The 22,528-nt window shown below is 38.4% G+C and overlaps 1 protein-coding gene across 4 annotated transcripts in view; it reads left to right on the top strand.

Annotated features, from left to right (window-relative positions):
• Positions 1-22,528, top strand: part of Dpyd (dihydropyrimidine dehydrogenase) — an 865,876-nt gene that overhangs the window by 286,477 nt on the left and 556,871 nt on the right. Inside the window, exon 9 of one of the 4 annotated variants that reach the window (XR_005500378.2) lies at positions 15,360-15,431. The exons of the other annotated variants lie outside the window; for them this stretch is intronic. The gene's annotated coding sequence lies outside the window, so the exon portion shown is untranslated. The remainder of the gene's footprint in view (positions 1-15,359; positions 15,432-22,528) is intronic. 4 annotated transcript variants of the gene reach the window in all.

The following is a 22,528-nucleotide window of genomic DNA, read 5'->3' on the forward strand; positions in this document are numbered from 1 at the left end:
GTTATGGGACCCTGCAAAAATTCCGCTTCCATGGTAATATGCTCACTACATTGCTACTGTTCCATTCCCCTTTTTGCAGCAATTTCTAGTAGAAACTATTTCACCACAGATTATCTGATATCAGGCTCTTACAAATAATTCTTCCTGCCTTTCATGATGTTCCTTGAGTTATAGAAACTGGAGCTGGGTTGGGGGTTTATCTATGGGTACCCAGGTTCCCCACAATCCATTGGTCTCTTCAATGTGTCCTGAATTGTTTTTTTGTGATAGTCTCCATTCTCTATAAATAGCGGCTTCCTTAATGAGGTGAGGAGTGGTGACTACACTTACTGTCGGTATACAGATCACATATAGTGTGTTGTAAAGAATTGTGCTGGTCTAGCAAAGTGGCGATAGTAGATGCTTTCCTAAGATTCATGACCTCCCTGGCTCTGGGAGGGTGGCTAGGTTTTCAGTACCAGGTATGATTTTTCTCCTGGTGAGTAGGCCTTAAGTCCAATTAGACAGCTGTGGCTTGCCACTGACATGTGAGGGCAACTTATTACACCTTTAAGATAGCTTGCTGTGCTGTTCCTTGTCATGGTTCATAGGTGTTGCAGCTGGGTATGACTGTTTAATTGCTTTTCTCCCTTGGCAGCTTTCACAGGATTTTCTGGTACAGTTGAAACTAGACCTCAGGAAAGAGGCTTTCAGGTCAGATCAGTTTGAATCATCTGATGCTTGTGTCCTAAATGTTCTGTTTGGGGTCTTCAGCAATGGGGTTCCTTCCTCTTGAGGTCCAACCCTGGGCTACATCTTTATTCTGTATTGTTTGAGAGTCACTTGGATTACCCTTATCAACCATGTGAAAGGTTTCTCTTGCCTCTCAGATGAAGTTTAAGTAAGACTTTAAAACTATGAGCTGCTTTTCACATTCATATCTGTCTCCACCTCCATGGCCTTCTCCTTGTCTATTGTTATGTTTCATAAAACTTGTCCCTCTCTTTCTGTAGTCCTGAGTCAGGGTTTTAATGGACTCTGACTCTACCTCCTCAAAACAAACCTGGTCCAAAGATGTTTTTTGGAGCTGAAGGTTCTTCTTTCCTCATCTAATCCATGTAAATTCAAAATGGCACGTTCTTCATCTTCTCGCCGTAGAGGAATGTCAACATATTTAATTTCAATCTGGGGTTTCTGCCCCTCTTTTGACCAGTTAGTTCCCAGATAAAGGACATATAAAACCTTTATATTCATAACAAGCTTCCAGATATCTATCTTCTGTGCTAATATATATACATATATGTATGTATATATATATATATATGTATATATATATATATGTATATATATATATATATTTCCTAGGCAAATTCCATTATATAATTTGTCATGTTTTGTCTGGGTTTTCCTTAATTCCAAATAGCCATTATTTTAAGATTCTTACCCATGGCAGCTTCTCCTCCATTCCCTTCTTCTCTCTCTACCTATTGGTTTTCCTCCTACCCCAAGCCCAGGAACTCTAAATACCACCTATGTCTGTCTCTTCTTCCCAGTTATTGCTTGTTGACATCTTCATTCACCAATCAGAAATAACTTTTGGGTAAAGTCACATGGCATCACTTGGGTCTACCTGTGGACTCTCTCCTTTCTGGAGCAACCAGGTCTTGGTGGCCTGCACTTAGCATTACAATTCATAGCAACAGATCAAACCTCAACACAGAAGGACTCCACACTAGTGATAAAGTAAGTGCCAAAATACAGTCTCATCAACAAACTTTCTTAAAAGGTCCACATACAGTCATTGTCTAGCCATTTCCTCTTGTGGTGAAGGTCGGTCTTGAATACCTGCCTAACTGCTTGAGTTTTTTTTTTTTTTCACTTGCTTGTTATATGAACTCATCTTCATGCAAATATTAATATTCCTTTTGTCTTGTTTGTCTTATATTAGTGTAGTTCACTGGTCCGAAGGACAGAAGCTTACAGGTTGGAGGAAAAGTTTCCATTCTTATATGCTAAGAGTGTATCTGGGTATAGCAGACCCTGTCTTAAGTAGGCAGACATCTTGGTTTGATTAATAATGAGGTAGCCCTTCCCTTTGTCTCTTAGCCTCTCTGACCCACGTTCCAGACAGTTAGGTGGTAGCTTCATACACACACACACACACACACACACACACACGTGCGTGTTCAGATATATATATATATATATATATATATATATATATATATATATCTGAAGATTCCAAATCAAAACTTTGTAATTAGTAAGAAAACCAAAGAGGGCTGTGTGAGTTGTACAAATTTCATGGAATTCGAATTCTGTGTTAGAATTATTTTTCATATTGGATATATGTCAGGATTGGTATTCTTAGCAGCGTATATGCTATTTGTATCCTTAGGCTTTTGAAGATCATCTGAGATTAATTAGCAATCGCACAAACATTAAACGTTCTGAAACAATTTTGACTATTTTTGCCTTAAAAACAGCCAACCCTCCCATGCAAAAATCTGATGTTATAGATTATAATATGAAAGTGATACCATCTCTCTAAGTACAGTTAAAAAAAAACAACCCTCTGGATACTGTAATTTTGCCCAAAGCAACAAGCAGGTATTTTAATAAAGCTTGCATCTCACATACCTGTAATACTCGAATGTGTAAAAATGAGACAGTAAAATGTGGACCATTGTTTGGCTTAAAACTTCTCCAGTGAGAATGTAAACAATAATGGTCACCAGCAATGTCCCATTGTGACTAATAGTCCAAGATAGGCTTTTAACATGGTGTATGCCTTAAAATATTTGGTGGAGCTCATCCATGCTTGGGTTTCGAGCAAGTTCAGATATATATCTGGAGGATCAGCAAGCAGCATGACTAATTATCCCTAAATGCATTTATCATTAAATAAACCTCACAGGAGACAGAACGATTGTTTATTTTAGCAGTATAGGACTGGGGATGGTAGATTGCTCTAGAACATGGGATTACATTGCCAGAATGGGACTATTTATTAAGCGATGATAATGCTAATGTTCCTCTTTGATGTATAGCATGTGCGACTTCAGCTGAACTTGTAGAGAGCCTTAAGGATGTTTCATTGAACATTTAGCATGGCAGCCAGCCAGAATACATTTAGCTTAAGCCCAGATGACGGGCTCGTAATGAGGTAGTGATTGATGACCACAGCTTCCTTATGAAAACCTGCTTGATATGCTGGGGGGAAGCATTGCTGACTCTTTTCATTACTCTCCCTGTGATATTAGTTATTTTTACTGTAGAAGTTACATGGGCTGAGCTTATGCATTCTTGGTATCACTTTTAGATTACAATCGAACTGTGGTGTGGAATTTTTGACGTCCAGCCCTCTGGCTACATTTATGTATAATTCAAATCTCAATTTCAAAAGAGTCTTTAAAAATCACTTGGAAAAAAACTAGAAATGTCTTATCCATAAAATACTCTAATATTCTTATTTTGCATCTTTTTAATGTTATAATCCTTCTGACTCTTTTCTTCCTACCCCCCATGGTGTGAGGAAGCTTGCTTCTCATTCCCCTAACTTCAAAGAAAGAAAAAAAAAAAAACAATTGTCCAAATTACTAAATACAAAGACTGTATTTTCAATTCTTCACACATGCTAGTGGAGTGATTCTAGCACCTTTTCCTGAATAAAACATAGAAAAATTATTAATTCATGTCTATTTGTATATATGAGATTGCCTTCTCCCAATTACCAATGGAACGTTCCTCTTTAGAACATTTTGGAAAGTCTGTGTCTCCATGTGCACTTGCTGTCTTCTCCTGTGTGCCCATCAATCACTTCCCACATTGGTTTCACAGAAGCCCGGGTGATTACAAAATGCCGCGTTCCAGAATGACCACTTTGGGTGCCTACCGACCTGAGCAAAGGTGGAGAGAAGGCCCTAGATTAACATTTCACCTGTAATAAATCTTGCTTGTTGAAATGCCAACAACAAATAACATTTCCCGAGATTGACAAGAGAAAATAAACTACCCTTCTGTCCGCTTTGATCCTGACTAGCCGGGCTTTCAATTTTGTCTGTCAGAAGAGAGTCTAAGCCCTTTTGTTGCCTTGGAGTCATTATTCTTTGGGGGTTAGGATGACCCAACACTCAAAACTCCTCATCGCCAACCATCCCAGCAGCTGCTCAGACAGCCTAAGTTTGAAGTGATAGGGTAACCAGCTGAGCTAGCTAGAATTGTGACTGTTTGAGAAACTCGTGGCACGAGGATATTTTTGTGGTTGTTTCACCTTTTTGTCTTCAATTATTTAAGTTATTAGAAGACCTGGAATGGAACAAATGGAGGGAACAGGAGTATTGGTGTCCCATTGAGGTTTGGCTTATCTCTTGTAGCCTTCTCCTAAGACTTTCCAGACAGGCTCTGTAAACACTGAGAATCTGTACAGCCCCGATAATTCCTTATTCCTCATCAGAAATAGTATCAAAATTAGAGTTGAACCAAAGTACATGACGTACCCTTCTGATTACAAAAATAATCTTTTATTGATGAGTTGCCAATCACTACTACCACTGAAACACACTTTCTTACTGGAGATGAAGAAACTTGTTATTAACTGGCAAAAGTTTCCAGTGGCAAAAATTTGACCCGAAATGAATTATTTACTAGTTTTGTAGAAAGACTCGCTAAGTCAGTGTTGCAGCTGAGAAACAAGCCAACACTTCTCTCCAAAACAGCTTGAAGCTGACAAAACATTAGGCTCTAAGGTCCTGGAGAGGCAAGAGGTCTGGGTCCTTGTGAGCTCTGAGCTCCAGGAGAGACAGCACAGGAACTAATGCAGAGGAACGGGTGAGCCTCCTAAGACTGGGTTGGAGCGATCTAGAAATAGGATGATTGGGAAATCAGAAACAGAACAATGGTAATTTAGGCACTAAGATATAGGCAGAAATAATATTTAAAGGAACTTAGAAAGCAAAAGAAACAGCAAATGAAAGTACAAATTTAGGGGTGAATGGAAGGTGATCCAAGATCATACACAGAAAATTTTGTACTAAATTTTCAAAATTCTTAACTGTAAGAATGTTACATTTCAGTCACGTTTAGCATAACTATTTTGTTTACTTTCCTCCTCATTGTCCCAGGGGTGTCACCTTTTGCTGTCTCTATTTTACAGATAGTCATAAAATGATTTATGTGACTACATTGTTATCTAATTTCTAATTTCTCAAACTCGGTAAGTTTGCTGCATATATCGATACAGGAGGGAATGCTTGTAATATTTTATTTATAGTTTTGTCTTGAATGGAAGGTGGGGTTTTTGAGAAACAGCCTACCTCGGGAGGGTCATTTGTGCATCTGAATTGCATGAGAGTGCCAGGTATGACAGCTTTCTTCCTTTTGATAAAATGTAGCTTCATCGAACTAAGTATGGAAGTTTAAAACCAGGACAGCTTTCCCAATTCTGCGTGGCCCTGTATGCACAAGCTACCCTGAACACAGAGCCTCCTGGCTTCTCCCCGATAATACACATGGCAGGAAACCACATAACCTAGCACCAAAATTCATTAGACCTTTAAAAAAATATGATGGATGATGCACTTATGTTTCTGAAGTTCTTGTACCTCTACCTATTTTTGCCTATGTGTGTCTATAACATACAGCCCCTTTTGTAAACGTAAATGGGACTTGGGTTCCATTTCATAATCAGTGTTATGTCTCTTCTCATAAAAAAATTGAAAAAGTAATATTGTTATCATCTTCATTAGCAATGATGATAAGCGATTCTGAATTTCCTATAATTAACTGTTATCCTAAAAAAATTGTTTCAGATTATTGCGGTATGCTCTATTGCAACATCTAAAACAGGCAAAATATAGGATGCCAAAGGCATCAGCCCTTGTTTCTATGGAATTTACCAATGGTAGTTTTATTGTTCAGGAATAATATTTTCACCTTCACAAAGGCTACGGTAAGAGTCACAGTGTGTAGTGGGTGGTATCTGGAGGTGTAAAGTGTATTGAACGAAGTTGTGGTAATGATAAAATCCAGGCCTGTGGGAGTGATGAATAATGTAAGCTGAAGGACTCACATAGAGGTAGGAATCCCAAGAACATGCAGAGAGCAGGGTAAAGGTTACAAATATGTTTCTCTCAACCAGAGAGTAGAAGAGCCTATTGTAGCATCTGGGTAACAGGATGGGTAAGAGACTTCTGGATGTGGCCCATGACCATGACCCAGATTCCAAAGATGCTCCTCCTCCCTTTCAGTATCTACGCAATTTTCATATCCAGAATTTTGCTTAAATATCTCTAAAATGGGAACCTGTGTTTGCAGTTTTATTGTCATTGTCACAGCCCAGGTACCTGTCTTCTTCCTCCTAGACACTTATAATACAGCTTGCAATTTTTTTTTTTTTTAGGATAGCTTCAAAAGTTTTTAACATCTCTCTAAAAGACTTTTATAACTTTGCCTTCTGGACCCAATACTGTTATAACTATAACATGATTTTTTGTGTATTTCATATGATATTTATATATAATATCATATTATCTGATGCTTTCAGGGGCCTCACATCACATAGTGATCTGCTGAATATTGGATAATATTCAATCCCCTGAGGTCATTTCAGCTGATAAAAATATCTGCAGATGCAATGTCCCAGGCTAAGGAGATCTGACCTGTTGCCCAATATTTGCTGTCAAAAGTGAGGTGGGGATTGTAGCAGTCACAAAGCTGGGAGGTTATGGCAGCATATTCCATAAATGGCTTGGATAGTGTTGCATCAACGGAGCAAAGGAATACACATGTTCCGGTCCTTAGGGAACCTTGGGGAAGTGTAGAACAGAAAAGCAACCAGGGACAAACACGTCAGGGAGCTGAGTTACTCCTGATGGCCGCCTCGTGAGTGCACTGCAAAGTGCAGAGGACTAACCAACATGCAGCTGGATAGGAATGTAAGTTTCGTTCTTTAGAACTTATTGCATATCCGACATTGTCATCGCTGATCCTGAAATTCAGTGTCTTCTAAGGTGAAGCCCGTGAAGTTTATAGCAAAACTGATTTTAAGGCATAGTCCATAACTTCCCTGTTCTCTAGAGTGAATGTGTTTATCCAATGCATAGACAGAAATCCTAATGCAGGGACATTAGAAAATGGGAGTTTGGGTAGTACGCAATGACTCTGAGTTGAAAGGTCTTAAGGGCAGGCCAATGTTCCTGAAGTAGAAACCCTGTGGAACTTTCTGAGCCTGTTTTCTATGAATGAAGATGCAGGAGGATGAGGATTTACAGCTAAACAGCACAAGGGCCCCATTGGAATTGGAGTGTGCTGGCTGCACCTCCCTTCCCAGTTGTAACCCCTTGAACTGAGAAATAACCTTTTGTTATGCACTAGGCCCTCAGCCTGTTCTATTTTGTTAAAGCTGCTTGAGGAGACTAAAATGCCTTAGAAATATACTGACTCTAGTTCCTCTTTCCTCTGCTGCTCATTCCTCCTCACCTCCCTTCCTCTCCCAGACCACTCCCTCTCTGTCTGTTTCAAAGCTGTATTCGCTTTAAACAAACTAAGTAGGCCTACGTATCCCATTAAGATGTCTTGAGAATTGAACGTAAGTCACCCAGAAAATAGCTGACACATGATATATATTTCAGGAATGAAAGCCCCACCCTAACTCTCTCCCTTTCCGTGTCTTCTCATTTTGACAATTGTCACTTCGGCACACGAGAAAGGCATGCTAAGACTTGATTGCTCTCACCTGAGGAAAGACTATAAATAATGACTGATCCCAATTTCACAATGTGTTAGAAGACTGATACTTATTCCGGGAAATATATGCATCTGGTTCAGAAGCAATGAAAGCAGAAATCTGAGGCAGAGTACGCACTTCAGTTAGACCAAGTTTTTATTTAGTAGAGCTAGAAACTCATTGCTTGCTTCTTTTACTGCCATGTGATGTGAGTAGCTGTATCCCTGGTAAATATTCACTTCCAAGCTCATTACGATGAACAGATAAAACGCAAAAGACTCCAAACTTGGTTTATGAATTCTAATAATACTTATGTATTCCTATAGCGATTTTTTCCATACCACAAATAGATGGGTCAGTAAAAGAGTAAGGCCTCTGACCTACTGTTCTCTCTTGGGTAGATATGGGAGTCATGATAACAAGCTTTTTTATCATGGATCCTCGGGGTGACTCAAATAGACAATGCTTTGTTTGTGTGGAAGGATTCGTCATCTGCACAGCCCACAAGAACTCCCTCCTCCATTCTCTCTGTCAGAAGAAGATTTGTCACACTGAACATGTGAGGCTGAAAAATTCAAAACAGACAATTATTATTTTATTAATAACTTATTTTTGCCAAGACTGTGGTAACAAAACACCACACGTTGGGAGCATGAAACAAAACAATTTTTTCTACAATTCTAGTAGCTGAAATGCTGAGATCGGATGAGTGTGTGTGTGTGTGTGTGTGTGTGTGTGTGTGTGTGTGTATGCATGTATGTATGCATGTGTGTGTTATGTGTGAGCGTGTGTGCATGAATGTGTGCAAGTGTGTATTTATGTGAGTGTGCATATATGTGCATGCTTGTGTGTGAGTGTGTCTGTATGAATGTGCTTGTGTGAGTGTGTGTGAATGACTGTGTATGTACTTAGACCTGTCATTTTACCTGCAGGTGGTCCTCTACCCTGTTGGCTCATACTGTCTACCCTCTGTATATATCTGTCTTCATTTCTACTTCCTTTCAGGGTACCAGTAACAGTGGACTCTCTCTTCAATGCTTTATTTTGTATGAGTTCTTTTTTTTTCCCCATCTTTATTAACTTGAGTATTTCTTATTTACATTTCGATTGTTATTCCCCCTCTGGGTTTCTGGGACAACATCCCCCTAACCTCTTCCCCTCCCCATCTATATGGGTGTTCCCCTTTCCATCCTCCCCCCATTACCGCCCTCCCCCCAACAATCATGTTCACTGATGGTTCAGTCTTGGCAGGACCAAGGGCTTCCCCTTCCACTGTATGAGTTCTTAAGGATTGTTTCTGAAATATAGACACTGTAGTTAGCTCTAAGATACTGAAGGTTAGTGTTAGCACCTCAACCTGCAAACCTCTGCTCTAATCCAGGTGCACACAAACAGTGGTTTTTACACAATGTCTCCAGAGGGTTTCTTTTTTTTTTTAAATCATTTTATTTATGTGTTGTCAGGGTTTGAATGTACCTTTTTATGGTTCACTAAATTGGCTTCTTTAAATTGAAGTTTAAAGATTGATTATTTTATATATAGCTGTGTGTCTTCATGACATTTAGGCGTGCCACGTATGTACAAGAGCCCATGGATAGCATGGAGGGCATGGATCCCTTTGAATTGAGTTCCACGGTTGTGATCTACCTTGTGTGATCTACCAGCAGACGCTGGTAACCGAATGTGGGGTTTTAGTAAGAACCATATGCTTCTTCCTGCCGACCCCTATCTCTAGCCACCATTTGTTAAAATTTTTGCAATAACTATAGAAGTATTAAAGAGGCAAGGCATTTAAATGTTTGGTTGTGAGGGCACAGAATTTATGAATGGATTGACGATTTTTCAGAGGGTTCTTCTGAGTGCAAAGGGAATTGTTCCTTTCCTTGCCTGAATTCACTTTTTGGTTCTCCAGCCGCAATGTGAGAGACTGTAAGACATCTCTCAGAAGACAAGCACACACTGGGATCATGATCTTAGGCTTCCCAATATTCACAACAATGACCAAAACCAAGCTTTCCCTCATAGACAACGCGTCCTCAATGACTCTGTTAGCCACAGAAAAACAGGCTCAGTAAGTCCATCTGCCTAGAATTATCTTTCGTAGTAGCTATCAGTAATAATGATTTTCATCCAAGCCCATGAAATGTTTCTCTTAGAAAGTACTGACTATTAGACCCTTTGCACAAATGAACACCAGTGTGGCAATTATATTTCCTGTTCACTCTGTAGCCAACTATATGTGCTATAAATTAGAAAACACCTTTCATCATTTAAAATAGCCCATGTCTAGCAGGTTACTCTAGTGCTCTGAACGAGACCACGTACTTTCTCCTCTCAGAGCAAAAATCAGCAAGGATCTCACTTTGTCATCCCATGTTGCCTTCACATTGCCTGGTCCTCTGGGATATCCCTATAATTGCATCTACTGCTTTAGCTGCCTTGCTGTCTTAGCTCTTGTCCTTTAACAGTGTTCATTTGTTTCCCAAATCACTGGTCTTGCTCATGCTCTTGGACTAACAGCACTCAAATCTAGTTTTCGGAGAACTCAAATGGCCCGTCATCACAGTCTCTTGGAAACTGGTCTTTACTTTCAATCTTGCATTTCGCCCACATTTGAGGTTCACATTTTCATCTTTCCTCCCAACGACACTTATGAAAATATCATATTTCTTTTGAGATTCTCCGAAAATACAGTTTGTTTCACAGGGCCCTCTCTACTACGCCTCTGCATCCTATTTGCCACTCATAATTTGGGTTACACCATGAAATGCATAATTTAACATTTACAATTTAGCCAGTATTCCATACCCTCTCAGAATTAATGGTATTTAACCTCTTCTTCACTGTATGTGTTAAGTAAGCTTCTTTAAATATTAGAATATTTTAGATGTATATAATTACTAGAAAGATACTATCAACTACCAACTGGTGTTTTTTTCTGGGTCCCTCTTTTCCTATCATCTCCTATTAATATACTATGTGTTGTATAATCGATACATTGACATTAATGCTTTGTTACCAACATAAAGTTGGTATTTTACTTATATTACCTGTGCCAAATTTTTTTGATATGTGTGGACCCAAGTCCCATTGTCCAACTATATTTTTGTTCTCTCCTTGGCTGTTATATCATCTCAGATTTTGCTTATTTTCGATGACCTTGACAGTCTAAAGATTTCATAGCTGGTTTTTAAAATTGTTCTTAGCATGACATTTCATAAATGCTCTAAACTTGCCTTGTTATGATTCATGTTAACATCAGTCACCAGGCTACAGTAGTCTGTATTATGATTCTTAATCTGAAAGTAGCTGTTCATTCTTTCCCACTATGAGTAGGGCATACTTAGGGGAGGCTTCTTCTGCACCTCCTTGAGATCAGGGTAATTACACAAATCCAATCTGCTTAAGTATTTTCTCATTCTAACAACTGAAAACTACTGTGCTGGTCAGCTTTCATTGCTATGACAAATTCCTGAGAAAAATCATTGTAAAAAGGAAACATGTTTGTTTTGCCACATATTTACCAAGTTTCAATCGTGGTCATTTGGCCACCTTGTTTTCAACATGGGGGTTAGGCTGTCCATTAAGTGTGATGGAGCAAAACCAATCACCACATAGAAGCTGGGAAGTAGAGAAATCAGACTAAATCCTAATACCTCCTTGAAGGATAAACCCACATTGATCTAATATCCTAGGCTCCACCTCTTAGTCCCACAGGCTGGTAGTCTCTCAAGGAGACTCGAGATCTAAAATATAGCAACTGGGTTTACTGAATGTCAATATCATCTGGTTATGCAATTGTGAGCAAAAGCTGTCTTGCATTTACAACTAGAAGCTGACTGTGAAAACGTAAAGCTATGGGCCGTAGTATAAAAGCACCCACTGCTGTCCCAGGGGTTCCACGTGACTCCTGTACTCTTAATGCTGTAAAAAGGAAACAGGGAGATCTCTGGAGTCTGCTAGTCAGATTGCTAGCAGTTTTAAACCAGTAGGGTCTAGATTTAGTGAAAGGAGAGATGATGTCACAAAAAGTAATGTGGAAATCAATCAAAGGAAACACCCAGTGTGTATCTCTGGCCTTGGCACACCTGTGCACACTTGTATGTCTGCACCTACTCAAAAACAAGCAGCACACATGTGCGCACACACACACACACACACACACACACACACACACACACACACACCACTGGGGGGGGAGAGAGAGGGGGGAGAGGGAGAGGGAGAGAGAGAGAGATTTTCAATAGAAAATGGTATTTCTCCATATGCTAATAGTTTGATTAAATAATGAACACTACAACAGAAAAGTTAGGATTTCTGAAGTTATAAGCCACTTGACATTCAAAGGATGCACATTTTTGAAAACCAAGTTTACCTAATTTAAGAAGACAAATGATCCTCAAGAACATGTGAGGCTCTCCTTATGACAAATGTATCCACATTCAGGGGATCTGTGCAGAAATTTGAGATCGGCATCCTGCGTGTCACTGTCACTTGGAATAGGGACTGAGGCTGAGTGCGTCCAGGGTGATAACTCTGAGGTTCCTCTGCTTTTTCCACTTAGTCCAGGAGAGGTGCTGAAGCTTCAAAATTAAAAGAATGCATAAAAACAGTTCTTGCAGGTTTCTTAGACCTTTCCTTTATTTTTATTTTTTTTTTTTTGTACTTAGAATCACTCATGGCAATCACAGATGTTTGAACTTGATTTAAATTCCGAAAATCTATTTTCAACATGAGAAAAAGCTGTCAAACAATATACACATAAATGCCACTGGCAACATTTCAAGATGCGAAGCCCAGAAATAATGTTGTCCTATTAAAAATATGCATTTAATAAAGCTCCTTTCAGATTTCCTAGAAACTAAATGTAATTAGAAAGTTCAAACACAAATACATGGAAACAAGAAAGAGAAATAATGAAGAAACCAAAACTTTTTTCGGACAAAAAAAAGACAGATTTTAATGTACTTCCGACTCCCACAGTGATTTTCTTTTCTTTTCTTTTTTATCGGATATTTTTTTTATTTACACTTCAAATGTTATTCCCTATCCTGGAATATTCCCTTTCCCGAAACCAAAACCAAATGTAAAAGAAATGCGGCTACCCTGTGGTAGCTACTGGTTAGATTTCCAAAACTAGAGCCAATGTTGAAGTTTTCCTTACCATCCTTTTCACTGGTTAAAATGAAAAGTAAATTGTCCTTTCAGAACTCCCATCCTAAGTAGTCCAGTAAGTAGTCCAGTTTTGTTGGAAGTAACTTCACCTCCGTTTATTGTTGTAAAGTGCTACGGAAACTTGAATCAGACAGCTCTCTTTTGTATGTCAACTAGCATTTCCAAGTGGTCATCAATGAGAAGTCCCCCGCATGAAATAAATATGATACTTGAAAATAATTTTATATTAATTAGTTAAAGCAAGAGTAGAGTTGTAAGAGCATCTCTAACTTTTCCCATAGGTGAAAAAATTGTTGTGACTGTCAATTGACTTTAAGCCAAACAATTAATCCCATTTCTCTGCAATATCAGATTGTGAAAGTGAAATAAAATAATAAAAAAGGCAACAAGCTCTATCATCTTGATAACAGCTCAGCAGTGTGAGATATTAATTACCAGTTGTCATCTAGTCTATCAAATATCACATAGAAGTAAAGATAATGACCAATACTGGAGACAAAATCACCCTCACTAGGGTTAGTTTTCTGAGTACTGACAGGAAGCTACACCCTCTGTGGTTTGCAGATCCTAACTGTTCCTTCTCTATGCACTACCCAAGATATGAGCTGATGCCATGACCAAAGTTTTGATTCTGACTCTGAGAAGGAACCTGATGTTCGCATTACAGGGTAAATGCTGGACAGAGTGGTGTGCATTGCCCGCTCGCCTGAATTCAAGTCTTACACTCATTGTTCATGTGTGGCTTCCCACATTGCCTCACAGAAATGTAGGTCATAGTACAGCTAGAGACTGGCTCCAGACACTGAGCAGGTTGTCACTCATCTTTAAAAGTATGTACCCACTTAATTCTTACATAAGGAATAAAACTTGTTTGAGAAAAATGAATGTATCTGGAAATAACCATCTTAATTGGCTTAAGTTAATCTCAGAAAGACAGACAGTGTTTTGTTACTTTGGTAACTCTTGGACATTGTATAGATCTCTAAAATCATGTATTGAGTGAATGTTGAAATGAAACTGTTTCAGGAAACAAAGATAACAGGTGGCAGGTATGGGAAAAGAGGTGTGTGCGGGATTACAGAAAACGATTTAATCAACATACACATTAATACTGTTATGAAAATGTATTTACAGAAAAGAGTACAGTTTACAATGAATGCCAATGACTATAACAATATAAATTAAAAAGAAAACTATTTTAGAACTCTAAAAGTATAGATGAGTCCACATGCTAGAGTGTTTAGATACCTATGAATATTGAAACAGTTATGTCTAATGAAGCAAATAATAAAACATCAAGGCCTGTGTTTCCAAGCCTGCCCTTCTGTTTCATTTCATGTGCTAGTAATTTATTTTTACATTGTTTTCTTAAATATATTTTTCCCAAGGTGTACTGGAACTAGAGCAGGCTGGTTGTCATGGAAACTTTAAGAACATTGATCTAGAATGGCACTGAGGCAATGGGTTTACTTTTCCTATCAGTCAAATGAAACATAAAATAAGGCTGAGCAAAGTCCTTTTACCATCTGGATGACAGCATCATGAGGTCTCCCGGGCCAGGCCACGTTGTCTACAAAACTTTAGTAATGTAAACACGGTTATCACATCTCTAGTGGGTGTATTTTGTGCATCTAAATGGCAAACTGAGAATCTTACACATGAAGACAGCTTCAGGTTTTGCCTTCTGTTCATAAGAATTTTCCCTTTCGAGGTGAGAACCAGGGCATTTCACACTGGACAGTGTGGTTTATCACCGGAAGATGAGCTTCCTACACTGACCTCGTGGATCTGGACGGAGTGTGGGTTTCATTGTTTCTCAAGTGTCCCTACATGGTGCAGCAAATCAAAGATTAATTATTCTATTTTCTGTCTACACTCTCCTACCGGATGCCTGACGACATACTTCCCTCTAGCCCAGACAGAATCTCTGTGCGTGTGCTCCGTAGCTCCTACAAGCTCATGGGAGATGTTTCACCTATACACCGGTCTAATCCTCTCCCTTGGTGTTTCCTAAATGACCAGGAGGCCATTTTATTTCTATGGGGCTGGAAAGAGGTCTGAGTGATCAAGAGTGTTTGTCACCCTTCCAGAGGACTCAAGATCAGCCTGTAGCGCTCTCATCAGATAGCTTCAAATCCTGTGGCTACACCATGTGTCTTTGCATGCACGGGTATCCACACACTTTTAGTAGACAGTCTCATATACAAATTATTTTCTCCCCTGGAACAGATGGCCTTGTGGATCCACCAAATAGCAGCCATGAGTGAACTTCTACTCATGGCAAAAGGGTCATGAGAAATAGTTTATTGAAGGAACTCACTTCGACATACAACAGACCTCACATTCAAGCCTCAGAAATGGCTAGATAAATAATACTTTGTGATTTTGTTGTTGTTGCACAAGCACTTAAATTTACTCCCAGAGACTTTTGGCATGCTGTCACTCAATTCTCTGCGTTTCCTTTTCGTTTTTATTTCAGTTTAGATTCAACAACTTTCATTCCTCTGTCTTGAATTTTGCTAGCGTTTTCTTCTGCCACCTGTGGCGGCTGGTGAGTCTGTTTGCTAAAAATTGTTTGTACTTTTTACTTCTATAATTCCATTTACATCTTCTAAGTACTTTCTTCCTCCATCATGTACTAAATACTAACCTACAAATGTGACAAAGACAAGCTCCCTGATGTCACACAGCCACCATTCTTTATTGTTTCATAGCTATGTAGTTTTTAAAATAGCTCCTTTCTGCCATAGGTTACTTCAGTGCTCCCTTGTAGACATCTTCAAAATTTCTGTTGAATCATAGTATTATGTCTCTGAGGAGGAGATTTTGAGCCTTCTAAATATGTGCATTATGTATTTTTGCCACATGGTTAAATTTAACTCGGTTAGGTCATTGGATCGTGAAGGAGAACGAGGAAAAGGAAGAAAGAATAGAGGGAGAAAAGGAAGGAAGGAAGGAAGGAAGGAAGGAAGGAAGGAAGGAAATAATTTCAAAGACACAATTTTAAAACAAGCTTCTAATATACTAAACTGAAGCTGTATTGTGTGTATATGTGGTTTTAGTGTTTATAGCTATGTATGTATGTGTCTGTGAATAGCTGCATGGGTGATATATGTATGTGTATGTATTGTGTATGTGGCATATGTGGCTTGTACATGTGATGTGTATGGGTGTGTGTGAGGTGCGAGTATGTGTGGGAGGGAATGTGTGCCTTTGTGGTAATATATATATATATATATATATATATATGATATGATATAAATATACATAAAGAAACATACACACACACATGTGTGTCCACATATCACTAACACACAGAAAAAGAATATTATTCAAGTCAACTCACACACGGGTGAGATATTTTTCTTTTATCTAAGAACGAAGTTTCATTCTTTGTGTTATCACAATTGCCTGAGCATTTAAGTAATTTGAACTGATATGCAGGCTGAGCTGGTTATTAATATTTGTGAATCTAAGATTTATAATATCAGCATACTTGGAATCTTGGTTTGAGTATAATATCCAAGTGGATTTTATGAATAATTAATTGACACTATGCAAGGATCTATCCTTCTGTATTGTTTCTCTGTTCTCCAAATGCCTCAAAAAGATAGGGTTTGAATATGAAATTTTTCCTGCATTTAGAATAATTTTCAATTTCAATCTAAAATTATTTTTGAAGACTTGGATTTTAAAAAGGATAAGATTGTATGTTTACATGAATGTTTTCTGAAAAACATATGTAAGTAAATGAAAATTTAAAAGATGAACTTACCATTTCTCCATTTACCTAGCATTTACTAAATGTTTAAAATTGAATGGGTGAAAATAATATGGAGAGAGGACAGGTGAGCTAGCTCAGCAGACAAAGGCACTGGCAGCCTAGCCTCATGACTTGAGATGAATCTACAGGGGTGCATGGTGGGAGGAAGTAACTGGCTCTTGGGCTCTTGAAAGATTTCCCATCATGTCCTTATGCATAGTCACACATGCGTGCGCACACACACACACACACACACACACACACACACACACACACCACAGAGAGAAGGAGAGACAGAGACAAGAGAGAGACAGAGAGGGAGAGAGAAACAGAGAGAGAGAGAGAGAAAGATAGAGATGCACAAACATCCAAACGCATACACACACACCGCACCTATGCACATACTAATTAAAACTTTTAATAAAAGAATGTAGAGAAAAATGAAAAAGTGCCTTGCCTTTAAGAATTCACATAAAACAGAATAATATACTATTAATCATTGTGGCCTGTGTCCTCAAGGAACCTGTTGGTGCTTATGTGCATAGTAATTTTCAGCATAGGGAACAGAATATTTAGACAATAAATATTGTAGAGATATAGCAATCTGAAGTGGTCTTTAAAAATATTTATTATGTTTATGTATGATTGCCTGAATGTATGTGTGTACTATGTGCTTGCCTGGTACCTTGGGAGGACAGAAGCGGGTGTCAGGTTCCTGGAAGTCGAGTCACCAGTCTTTCTGAACTGCTGTGGGCGATGCTAGAAACCAAACTTGGATTTTCTGTAAGTACAATCTGAGGACACTTCATTAGACATCAAAGAGAATGGTGCCTTGATCTTACTCTTCTATAATCCAGAAAAATACTTCTTTCTTTGCCTTTTTTATTGGATATTTTCTTTATTTACATTTCAAATGTTATCCCCTTTTCCGGTTTCCCCTCTGGAACCCACCCCACATCCAATCGCCCCACCCCCTACCTCCTTGAGATTGCTCCCCCATCTACCCACACACTCCGTCCTGCTTCACTGCCCTGGCTGCATTCCCCTACACTGGAGCATCATAGATCCTTCACAGGACCAATGGCCTCTCCTCCCATTAATGCCTGACAAGGGCCATCTTCTGCTACATATGTGGCTGGAGCCATGGTTCACTCCATGTGTACTCTTTGGTTGGTGGTTTAATTCCTAGGAGATCTGGGGCTTCTGGTTGTTTGATATGGGGTTGCAAACCCCCTCAGTTACCTCAGTCCTTTATAGAACTCCTCGACTGGGGACTCTGTCCAATAGTTGACTGGGAGCATCTGCCTCTATATTTGTCAGGCTCTGGCAGAGCCTCGTAGGAGACACCCACATCTGGCTCCTGTCAGCAAGCACTTCTTGGCACCAGCAATAGTGACTGGGTTTGGTGACTGCATATGGTATGGATCCCCAGGTGGGGCAGTCTCTGAATGGCCTTTCCTTCAGTCTCTGCTCTGCCCTTTGTCCCTGTATTTCCTCACGTGAATTTTGTTCCCCTTCTAAGAAAGAATGAAGCATCCACATTTTGGTCTTCCTTCTTCTTGAGTTTCATATCATCTGTGAATTGTATATTTGTTATTCCAGGCTTTTGGGCTAATATCATTTATCAGTGAGGACATACCATGTGTATTCTTTTGTGACTGGGTTACCTCACTCAACATGATGTTTTCTAGTTCCATCCATTTGCCTAAGAAATTCATATAGTCATAGTTTTTGATAGCTGAATAGTATTCCATTGGCTTCTAATATCCAGAGAAACAGTCCAGTTTTCACAAATTCCATAACTTATTTTGCAATGGTAAGTTAAACGGTTGAGCATATATGTCTTTACATTTTCTCAATGTAACATATAAATGCTATTGTTAGTATTGAAATCATCCGACAACTTTTTGAAATATGTGTTGAGTTCTGTATTAATAAATAATGAAGAATGATAAAACAATCAAAGAATTTTAGTGCCACATCTACATTTTATAATTAATTTTCAGAATGCTGATGGTTGGTTTTATTTTTATGAGAACATAGAACAAGGAAGTCTTCCCCTTGTTTGATCAAGACTTAAAATATTTTCCTTAGGCAAGAAGGAAAGCAGTTTTGAGGTTAAAGTTCATTGATGTTGGACACTAACATCATTGGTCCCAACTATGGTACTTCAATATTTTAGGATAGCAATAAAAACCAAACACATAATGTTCCCTCTAAATACTACAAAACTGTCTGTAGTATATCTGAAACTCTTAATTGGATCATCTCAGTATTTCAGAGTAGAACATATTCACTAGAGAATCAAGGTAAACCAAGACTTTTTCAGCCCATTGGACAGGGCAAAGCTTGCCAGGTGGAAAAAAGAACCAAAGGACGGGTGGTAATTTGTCTTGCTTTTTTGTTTCTGCTGCTATTGTAGTTGCTGTTGTTTTGAGACAGCAACTCTCTTCACACCCCCCTTGTGGCTGAGAGTGATCTGAAATTTCTAGTCTTCCTCTCTCTATCTCCCAAGTTCTAGAATTACAGGTATATGACTCAGTGCCCACTTTATGTAGAGCTAATAACTGAACCCAGGGCCTCATGCATGCTAGGCAATTACACTACTGACCAAGCTCTTTCTCCAGCTGTTGTCATTTTATATATAATCATTATAGATAAAATTAAAGACTAAATAAAGGGCATTGTTTGCTACTTAATAAATGATATATGCATTACATTTTTAATGAAGATGTTACCTTCCTTAATTGTTTCCAACCATGATCTTTTTATTGAGGGGCATATGAACTGCAGAGATAATAAAGTTTCTATGTGTTAATAATTTTAAATGGAAACACTGGAGCTATTTTCCAGACACATGGGAGGAAGCATTTACATCCTTAAAGGATTATTTTACCTTTAACCCCTTGATTTGAGTGGTTAACCATATGAGAAGTATTCCTTTTTTTTACTTTAGTGCTAATAGCAAGTGTTTTCTTCAACCAATGGAGGTAAGAGGATTAAAAGCCACTGTGATCTGTATGCAGATATCCTCCTGAGATTAATCCTTGTTATAACAGCCTAGCAGGGACAAGCATCTTGATTTCCTTTCTATTGATCAGGTACTTCTTCTTATTTTTAATCATGAAATGAATGAAACACCACAGAGATAATACCATCTTACATTTATATGATGAACTTAAAATCGAGTATCACAATATTAAGTAGGTCTATTAAACCCTATCTCCTTTTAATACCACTTAATATAAATGCAGGGGAGTCTATGGAGATTGGATATAAACTCAGTATTTGGGCTTATAAGACATATTACGAATGACCATTTATGGCTCCTCTATCCTTATGCACTAAAGCGGAACCCTGTGTCAACGACGATGCTATGGAGATTTTTACTAATGTTTGTCTGGAAGTATCAAAAAGGACTCTCAGTTTTCTTAGATTTTTTAAAAAAAGTGTTTTGAAGAGAAGAGAGATTTCTTAAAGTTGATGATTTTTGTATCTTTGCATATTCCAGGTATTCTTAACGCATCACAACCCACCCTACTCGGTAGACATGATGATATAGACAATACTTGCTGTCCTCTCAGACTCATGTTTACTTTTAACAGAATATAGGAGAAACAGTCATCAATTAAGAAAGACAGAATGAGAGTGGATCTGTATGGGAATGGAGGGGAGATGGGGAGGGAGGGCCTGTGAGGAGTAGAGGGAAGGGAACCCATAATAAAAACCCATTATGTAAGAAAAGAATCTACTCTCAATCAAAGGGAAAACTCATTTTAAAAGACCAATCAAGATGTATGTAGTCTATAAAGAAGTTGATGGAAAATCACTTAATTGGTTAAAACTTAAGCTGGAATGCTGAGAGGCTTACCCCTAATTCGTTTATTTATTTATTTTTATTGGATATTTTATTTATTTACATTTCAAATGTTATCCCCTTCCTTTCCAGGTTTCCCCTCTGGAAATCCCTATCCCATCCTCCCTTCCCTTGCTTCTATGAGGGTGCTCACCCTCCCAACCCACTCACACCTCAACATCTTGGCATTTCCATACACTGGGGCACTGAGCCTTCCCCGGGACCATACAGGAGCCTGATATAGCTGTCTCTTGAGAAGCTCTGCCAGAGTCTGACAAATATGAGGCAGATGCTCGCACCAACCATTGGATTGAGCAGGAGAACCCCAATGGGGGAGTTAGAGAAAGGACTGAAGGAGCTGAAGGGGTTTGCAACCCCGTAGGAAGAACAACAATATCAACCAACCAGACACCCCACAGAGCTCCCAGGGACTAAACCTAGTTCATTTATTAAACTGTGTTGGACAGCAAAGCCTAATTTAAAAGGCATTTGTAGAAAAATAACTAAAAATCATTTCTGAAAAGAACATATCCTTTATAGAACCTCTCTGTGTAAATGGTTTTGAACTCTTGAAGGAGACTCTAGTAACATAGTAAGCAGTTATTGGTTTATTTTGTAATAAAGTTACATTGTTTTTATTAATAATAAATCTTTATAAAACAAATATATATATGTATATTTTCCAGAGAAACTAATCTGTTCTTAGTTAACATTTGATTTGATCAGGTACATTCATATGCAGTTGAATGCATAAAATTATCAAAATGTTCTGTCAGATAGCATTCACTGTGATACTAAAATATTTAAAATATCTAGATCTAATTTTTTTTTCATGAAGGTTCCCTGTTGGACCACACACTGTGCCTCTTTGCTTTGCTGAATCTTCCTCTCTGTCATCCTCTCTCCTGCCTTGACAGCCCTGGGGTATGAATTCTTACCTGATCTTTTCTGCTTACTTCTTGCTGTATTGTTCTGTTTAACCACATTGTCGTCAGATTCATCTGCCTAGTAACTACTTGGCTGTGCCTGATGTTACGGAATTTCTTTACCACTTAAGATGCCGGCGCTTTCTTTGTTTCTTTTCCATTTTATCACTGAAATTAGCAATTAGCGTGGAGTTGCCTATGAAAAAAAAAGAGGAATCCCTGATATCATTATCCTAGGCACAAGAGCTCATTAAACTAATTGGTTTTATGTGTGGGTAGAACTGGATTGGACTAGACTGGCACACTGGGCCGGAGAAAACTAACTTTCAAATAGATATTGTTTAGCTATATAATTAACAGTCACTGGGAAACAAAAGATTTTTAAATACTAAAATTCACATATAGAAATAGATTCAATTACTAATTTATTTCTCTTGTCTGAAAACTGTCACTGTTTCTAAAGTAAAATTTTCAGAGCAAGCCCAACTTACTATCTTTTTCTTTTCACCAATTTTTATACCAATCAATTCAAAACCAGATAAAATAAACAAGTTCTTCTCTATTGGCCTAAGAATATTAGTTCATTATTTTTCAGATTTGAGCCAGGAATTGGTGTTGTGTGACACCATTCCTGGGAGACGTCATCAAATATCTCATTCCACATAAGAAAGCAATGGATGAACAAAGGCAGGATACTATAAAACTCAAAGTTGGTAAATGAATGAATTATTTGGAGTTTCTTGCAGAAGTATGGATGAGGGACTCTTTATTTGAAGGAGATATGACCCTAGGCTGCTGAATCAACAAAAGTCCCCCCATCATGGGTGACATCAAAGTTGGAAACCAGAAATGTAGTACACAAATTCCACGTAGCTTAACTGATTGCATAGTTTTTGTTTTTGTTTTTTGTTGTTGTTGTAGTTGTGGTTTTGTTTTTGCTTTTGTTTTTTCTTTTTTTCTTTTTTTTTTTTTTGAAGCAGCATAGTTGGTTCTGACCCTCTTTCCGGAAGTTTGACTGGTCTCTACTACTTATCTGTTAGTCTTCTAAGGTAGCTCAATTTGTCTTTGCATTTTCAGGCAGATTACAGTCGACCCTCTTCCTA

Source organism: Rattus norvegicus, chromosome 2, assembly GCF_036323735.1.
Source record: "Rattus norvegicus strain BN/NHsdMcwi chromosome 2, GRCr8, whole genome shotgun sequence".
NCBI lineage: Eukaryota > Metazoa > Chordata > Mammalia > Rodentia > Muridae > Rattus > Rattus norvegicus.